General features: G+C 46.7%; 1 protein-coding gene across 7 annotated transcripts in view; it reads right to left on the minus strand.

The window, feature by feature from the left end:
* MAPK9 (mitogen-activated protein kinase 9) overlaps positions 1-7,232 on the minus strand; it is a 51,055-nt gene extending 43,823 nt beyond the window's left edge. For 5 of the 7 annotated variants that reach the window (XM_045890628.3, XM_045890654.3, XM_045890638.3 and 2 more), the window contains exon 1: positions 7,014-7,156. The gene's annotated coding sequence lies outside the window, so the exon portion shown is untranslated. Of the gene's footprint in view, positions 1-7,013 lie in introns of all 7 variants that reach the window. The other 2 variants (XM_054511041.2, XM_064595778.1) reach the window with 2 other exon arrangements.
* Between the last annotated feature and the right edge of the window lie 298 nt (positions 7,233-7,530).

Below are 7,530 nucleotides of genomic sequence, written 5' to 3' on the forward strand. Positions count from 1 at the left end.
CTCTTACACTTACACAAAACTTAACTTAAGATTGATTAAAGACTTGAGCATAAATCTTGAAACCACAAAACGCCTAGAAGGAAACATAGGTGCTGAGCTCCTGGACATTGGTCTTGACAATGATCTTTTTAATCTGGCACCAAAAACAAATATAAACAAGTGGAACTACATCAAACTAGAAAGCTTCTGCACAGCAAAGGAAACCATCAACAAAATAAAAGGCAACCTACAGAATGGGAAAAAATATTTGCGAATCATATATCTGATAAAGGGCTAATATTCAAAATATATAAGAAACCCACACAGCTCAATGGCAAAAAACACAAACAATCCGGGGCACCTGGTTGACTAAATGGGTTGAACGTCCGACTCTTGGTTTTGGCCCAAGTCCTGATCTCAGGGTCGTGGGATTGAGCTCCGAGTGGGGCTCCACGCTCAGCAGGGAGTCTGCTTGAGATTCTTTCCCTCTCTCTGTCTCCCCCTCTCTCTCCACTCCTCTTTCCCACCCTTGCTCAAGTGCTTTCTCTCTCTCTCAAAGAAATCTTTAAAAAAAAAACCATGAAAAAAACCACAATCTGACTTAAAAAATGGGCAGAAGATCTGAATAGTTTTCCAAAGAAGACATGCAGATGGCCAGCAGGTACATAAAAGATGCTCAACATCACTAATCATCAGGGAAACGCAAATCAAAATCACAGTGAGATATCATCTCAGGCCCACTAGAATGGATAATATCAAAAAGACAAGAAATGACAAGTGTCAGCGAGGAAGTGGAGAAAAGGGAACCCTTGTCTCTGTTGGTGGGAATGCAAGCTGGGGCAGCTCCTATGGAAAACAGTATGGAGGTTCCTCAAAAAATTAAAAATAGAACTACCATTTGATCCAGCAATTCTGCTTCTGGATATTTATCCAAAGAAAACAAAAACACTAACTTGAAAAGATACCTGCACCCCCATGTTCACTGCAGCATTATTTACAACTGCCAAGATGCAGAAAACTGCCAAGATGCCTAGTGTCCATCAATGGGTGAGTGGATAAAGAAGATGCTGTTGCTACTGGGTATTTACCCCAAAGATACAAATGTAGGGATCCGAAGGGGTACGTGCACCCCAATGTTTATAGCAGCAATGTCCACAATAGCCAAACTATGGAAAGAGCCAAGATGTCCATCAACAGATGAATGGATAAAGATGTGGTATATATATACAATGCAGCCATCAAAAAAAAAAAAGAAATCTTGCCATTTGCAATGACATGGATGGAACTACAGGGTATTACGCTAAGCAAAATAAGTCAATCAGAGAAAGACATGTATCATATGACCTCACTGATATGAGGAATTCTTAATCTCAGGAAACAAACTGAGGGTTGCTGGAGTGGTTGGGGGTGGGAGGGATGGCATGGCTGGGTGATAGACATTGGGGAGGGTATGTGCTATGGTGAGCGCTGTGAATTGTGTAAGACTGTTGAATCACAGACCTGTACCTGTGAAACAAATAATACATTATATGTTAAAAAAAAAAAAAAAGAGAGAGAGAGAGAGAAGATAATAGGAAGGGAAAAATGAAGGGGGGGAAATTGGAGGGGGAGACGAACCCATGAGAGACTATGGACTCTGAAAAACAAACTGAGGGTTCTAGAGGGGAGGGGAGTGGGGGGATGGGTTAGCCTGGTGATGGGTATTAAAGAGGGCACGTATTGAATGGAGCACTGGGTGTTATACGCAAACAATGAAACATGGAACACTACATCAAAAACTAATGATGTAATGCCTGGTGATTAACATAACATAATAAAATAAAATAAAAAAAGATATGGTTGACATACACAATCGAGTATTACATAAAAGAAGGAAATTTGCCATTTGTGACAATATGGACAGACCTCAAGGGTATTAGGCTAAGTGAAAGAAGTCAGACAGAGAAAGACAAATACTGGGGCACCTGAGTGGCTCAGTCGGTTAAGCATCTGCCTGCAGCTGGGGTCATGATCCCAGGGTCCTGGGATCGAGTCCCGCGTCCAGCTCTCCGCTCAGTGAGGAGTCGGCTTCTCCCTCTCCTTCTGGCCCTCCCCCCACTCGTGTTCTCTCTCTCTCTCAAATAAATAAAATCTTAAAAAAAAAGACAAATACTGTATGATCTCTCTTATATGTGGGATCTAAAAAACAAAACGAAACGAAAACCACCAACCTTATAAAGAGAACAGATTGATGGTTGCCAGAGGAGGGGTTGGGGCAGGAGAAATGGGTGAAGGGGGCCAAAAAGTAAAAAGAAAAAACATGTATTACTCTCTTCTAAATTATAGCATACAGACTTAAGATCTAGAATCAATATGTCTTATAAGAATTGTCAAAATAGCTGTCCAGATTGGGATTTCTAGATTTCTCTTTAGATACTTAATTGTGACACATAATTGCACAATAAAGATAACTTTAAAAAAACAGATTGGAAATCTGGGGTCAGAGGGCAATGGGCCTGCCACTTAGCTGGACAATCCTAGACTACACTCAGGGATGTAAAACAGGGATGAGCAGAATCAACCTCAGGGGACAGTGAGCACAATGCCCAGCACAGGGCAAAGTCTCAAAGTCAGCTGACATTAGAACAGAATCACCACACCCATTCTATTTACTGCTCCCCCAGACAAACATCTGCATTCTGAAAATGTGAACCAAAGTCTGCTAAGGGGGAAAGCTGATGACATGGCCATTACTGGGTTAGCATCTTGGGCAGAGACAACAGACAGAAGGCAATGCACAGGATTTACTTTTCATTCGAGGTTGTGCCCAGCAGGTGATGTTTAAGGACATCTGTTGAAGACATCTGCTTCATAAGAGATGCTGTGTTTTAACTAGAGAGTCTAGTTAAGAGTTGGTGAAAGAGATTTTGATTTTAGAATCAGAGCTGGTGGATTTATTACTTGGGCTGCACCCTTAGCCTTAGATATGCTAAAATCAAACTAGTAGCAGCCTTGATTGAGATACAACTTAAACAGTCTAATGAATTAAATCGCTTACAGATCCATACAAGTACATATATACACGCACATATACATAGTTTTTTAAAGGAAGTTCTTTTGAAAGCAGTCATTATTTCTCATTCTTTCTCTTAGCATCATTGTGGGGGAGGGAGGATAAAATTGTTTTTTTAAACAAATCCCCAAGTTTTTCCTATCCTGGCCTACGGAAAGACAGACATTTGGCATACAACTAAAAGGCGTTCACACTGTTCATTCTCCTCACAGCCAAAAAATTCACTTATAGAAACGCTTCAAATTGCAACTTCAGAATAGGCAAGAACCCATTTAACATAAAGGTAGTTAATGCCTCATTTTTAAGAAAAAGGTAACAATCTCATGTCAGCCATGTATCCTTGGAATCCAATTTTACTATTTCTGAAAAGTTTCAGAGTGTGTAGTCTTTGCTTAAGAAAGATACTAAAGTAAAATTAGCAGAGGGCAGAGAGGGAGAGTGGAATATTTTATGGGACCAAAAAACAAAAACAAACGAAAAACCCCAAATGCATTAAATAAAATCAAATTTGTTGAAATTCACCTTCAAAATCTTTAGCTATAAGGAAGTCCTATGTTAAAATGGTGACTACTCTTGCTCATTATTTTTCTATTAATTTATACCCCAACGTTTTCCAAGGAGGATTTGAGGTATTGATTAAAAATAATTTAACTGGCAATTCAAAGGCCAATATAAAATCTAAAACAATGAGCTTTTGTTGTGCAAAAAGATATATAAACTTGCCTCCCAAGTAATACAACCCTTAATGAATCAATGGGTCTAGGCACTGAGCATCAACAGTTTGCTAACATCACAGCATGGGCCTACCTGCCTCTAGATGGAAGAGAGCACCCCACCTAGGGCATCCTGAATCTGACCAAGCCGCATCTACATTCAACTACGAATTTTCAGGAAATACAGAGAAACATGTCAAATTACATTGCAGAGATGCAGTCAGGAAAACCCCAACCAAGGCAATGCTACAGAACAACCAATTGCTTTAACAAATAAACTACAAGGAAAACAAAAAATAGAGGGGGAATCTACAGATTAAAAGAAACTTAGGAGATGTATCAACCAATCACAATGTATGGGCCTCATCTAGATCCTGATTCCGATAAACAAATTGTTAAAGAACCATAAAATGTATGGGACAACTGGAAATTTGAATACTGACCATTTGCTTATATTAAGGAATTATTGCGTTTCCAAGTTTAAAAGAGTCCTATCTTTTAGACATATATACTGAGATATTCATGGATGAAATGACATGACATTTAGGTTTCGCTTCAAAATAATATGGGGGGGTGAGGGCGTAAATAGATGAGCTGGGAGTGAAACAAGATGGGGGGGAGTTGATAACTGGAAGCTGGATACTATCGTTTAATTTTGTCTATGTTTGAAAGTTCTCATAAAAAACAGTTAAGATGAAGACCGACCTTGAAACTAGTTCACACAATCACAAAGGCCAAGTACATATTTAATTACTCTTCAAGAAAATGATGTAAAAAAAAAAAAGTCCTCTTCTTAATCAGTGGAGAAGTATAGCTACATATTTAAACCACAAATAGCTGCCCTACTGCCAAATCAAGTGTTAAGAAAATGTGGTTTCTGTTTTACCTTACGCATTACGAAAACAACTGCTTTCCTCGCTGTTAATTGCTTCATCTGGCACTTTTCTTTATCCAGAAAATTAAGAACATTTTATCTTAAATAGACAAATTGAATATGCCCTCCAACACTTATTTTAAACACATTTTAATCTGTCCTGGCATCCCAAAAATTAAATCCTCAGCAATATCAAAGCTCTCCAGAGAAGACTATGCCAAAATAGGATTATTTTTAACCCTGCAGGATCCTTTTGAAAAAAAAAGGGGGGGGGGGCTACATGGAGGCAAACATCTAGATTGGATGTTGTTCTTTCAGAACAAATTAAAAGCCAAAAGAGAACAGTCAGAGCTGAGGCACACGGGAAAGGATGCTTATCTGGGGGGAGACCTGGGTTCCAATTTCACTTTCCGAGCTGCCTGCTGTGAAGCCGACTGCTGACACTCTGTGAGCCTCCGTGTCCTCCTCTTCGGAAATGGGTTTCGCAGCTGCCACTCACGGGGTTTCCAGCGAAAATTAAGTGAGAGTACCCGGATAAACAGGGCCCCGCTCCCCTGGCCTTGGGCTACCTTTCCAGCCCATCGCTGCTCTTCCCTTCTACATACCCTGCCCTGGAGATCCGACAGTCCTGCAACCAAGCTAAGTGAATTTTGCATGGCTCAGAGCATTTAAAAAATTTTAAAATTAGCTACTGCCAACACTTGAGAATCTGGAGCATAGAAATACAATGTAGAGTTCTGACTCCTTTTTTAAGATTGCAGGGTGAGGTTTGGTTTTCCAGGGTCCCCACCACCTTGCAGGCTGATTCCTGACCCCACACTGGCCTCATGTCCTTCCTTTCCCCTGCCCTTTTGCCCCCTTCTGTGCCTCTCTCTGCCTGGCGAATTTCTCACCACCCTTCAAGGCCCAACTCTAGCACCACCTGTCACCTCCTCCACATTTCCACAGCACAGCCCCTCCACTACACTCCATCACACTGTCCTGGAACTAACCTGTCTGCCGCGTCTACTGGGCTCTCCAGCTCTCTGGAGGAAGGGACCCTGTTGCTATTGCCTTTGTGTCCCCAGGGCCAAGCAGAAAGCCTGACCTAGATAATGCAGAATTCAGTAACTGCCTCCTGAATGTGTGGAAGGAAATTAGAGCTAAAATAATACAAAAATGTAAAATTTTATATCACAGCTTGTTCTGACAGTTACCAAATAAAGGGGTCAAGGACATTAAAATGTTTTGCAAAATGAGAACAAGCTTCCATCTGCTTACATATTTCACAAGTTAGTCAGAAGTCACTAAATAAACTGACAGAGCAGAAGCAACAGCAGGCAGGGTCATTCATTCGTTCACTGCACTGATACCACTGAATACTTACTGTGTGCCTTCTAAGCACTGGGGATAACGCAGTGGACAAATCAGACAACTACCTGTTCTCAAAAAGCTACATCCTACTAGGGGAAACAAAATCAACAGACAGAGTCGTTTCAAACCAGAGTGGATGCTAGGAAGAAAATTAAACAAAATAACGACATAGAATGACTAAGGGGAGAAAGAGAGTGGTCAAGTGGTCAATTTTCCTCGTGGAAAATGAGACATCTGACCAGAAAGAGCCAGCTGTGCAAAGATACCGGAGACAGCTCCAAGCATTGGAAATGAAAGTGCAAAGGTCCTGAGGTAAACGGGGCTGCACCGTCAAGGTAGGAGAGAGGATGGGGGTACTGGGGAGCAGGGCTCTGGGTGGTGGGAGTGGTAGGGGAGGTGGGCAGGGCCCGCTCTGGCATTGCGAGGCCCTGAATGTGCAATGACTAGGCCCTGGAGGAGCGCGGGGATGGGGGTCTCTGGGCGGATGGGGAGGGGGTTCCTGCCCTACTCACACCAGCATGGGTCAGGATCCCGCCCAAGCCCGGGCTCCTGCCCAGGCGCTTTCACACACATTCACACAGCCTGACAACAATCCTGTCCAAAAGGGTGGACATTTCCCCACTTTCCCTAGGGGAAACCGGAGGTACAGCGAGGGTCAGTGCCTTGGCCAAGGTCGCAGGAACCAGACTCGGGATCCTGAGCATCCCGGCGCGGGTATGCAACTGCGTGCTCCTCAATCCGGAGGGATGGCGTCCACAGACCCCAAGGCACGTCTGCCCCAGCCAGGCCAGGGAGCGGGCCCGCAGCCCCTGGCTGCTGACAGCCGGGCGGGAGGGGGCGACTGCGGCAGCCCGGAGGGCAGGGGCGGTGGCCGGGGCCGCCTGCGCCCCCACAGAGCCCCGCCCGCTCCGCAGCCCCCGGCCCCGCGGCCCCGCGCCTCCCCAGCCCTGCAGACCGCGGCCGCGCGGCCCTCCCGCCGCCCCTCGCCGGCGGGGCCCGTTCGAGCAGCCCCCGCCAGGCCTCGCCCGCCCGCCCTGCTCACCTCGCCTCCCAGCCGCCGCGCCAGGGGGAGAGGGTGGGCGGGCGGACTGGCGGCGCTGCGCACTGGCCGCTCGCGGCTCCGCTGCCCGGGGCTCGGCCGGCCGCCCCGCCCCGCTCCGCCCCGCCGCCGCCGCAGTGGGTGTGAGGGGCGCCGGGGCGCTTCGACCCTTCCGGTCCGGCTCCCTTCTCCTCCTCCGCCGCCGCCGCCGCCGCCGCCGCCGCCGCGGCGCCCGGCCTGACCGACCCGCGCGCCCACCAATCAGCGCGCGCAGAGCCGGGCAGGCGCGGCCAATCGCGCCGGGGGGCGGGTCGTGACGGGCGGGGCGGGCGGGGCGGGCGGGGCGGCGGGCGGAGCCGGAGTCTCCGTGCGGGGTTCGGCCGGGCTCGGCGCTCCGCGGCCGCGCAGCTGCTCCTTCCTGTGCGGGGCGCCCTCCGGGCTGGGGACGCAGGCCCGGCTCCGTACGCGCGCTGAGTCTGCCATCCCCATCACCGGGCCCGCGGGGCAGCGGCCGGACGCG

The sequence above is a fragment of the Mirounga angustirostris genome, unplaced genomic scaffold, assembly GCF_029215605.1.
Source record: "Mirounga angustirostris isolate CCGP_5_RB_7025 unplaced genomic scaffold, mMirAng1.0.hap1 SCAF_7, whole genome shotgun sequence".
Taxonomy (NCBI): domain Eukaryota; kingdom Metazoa; phylum Chordata; class Mammalia; order Carnivora; family Phocidae; genus Mirounga; species Mirounga angustirostris.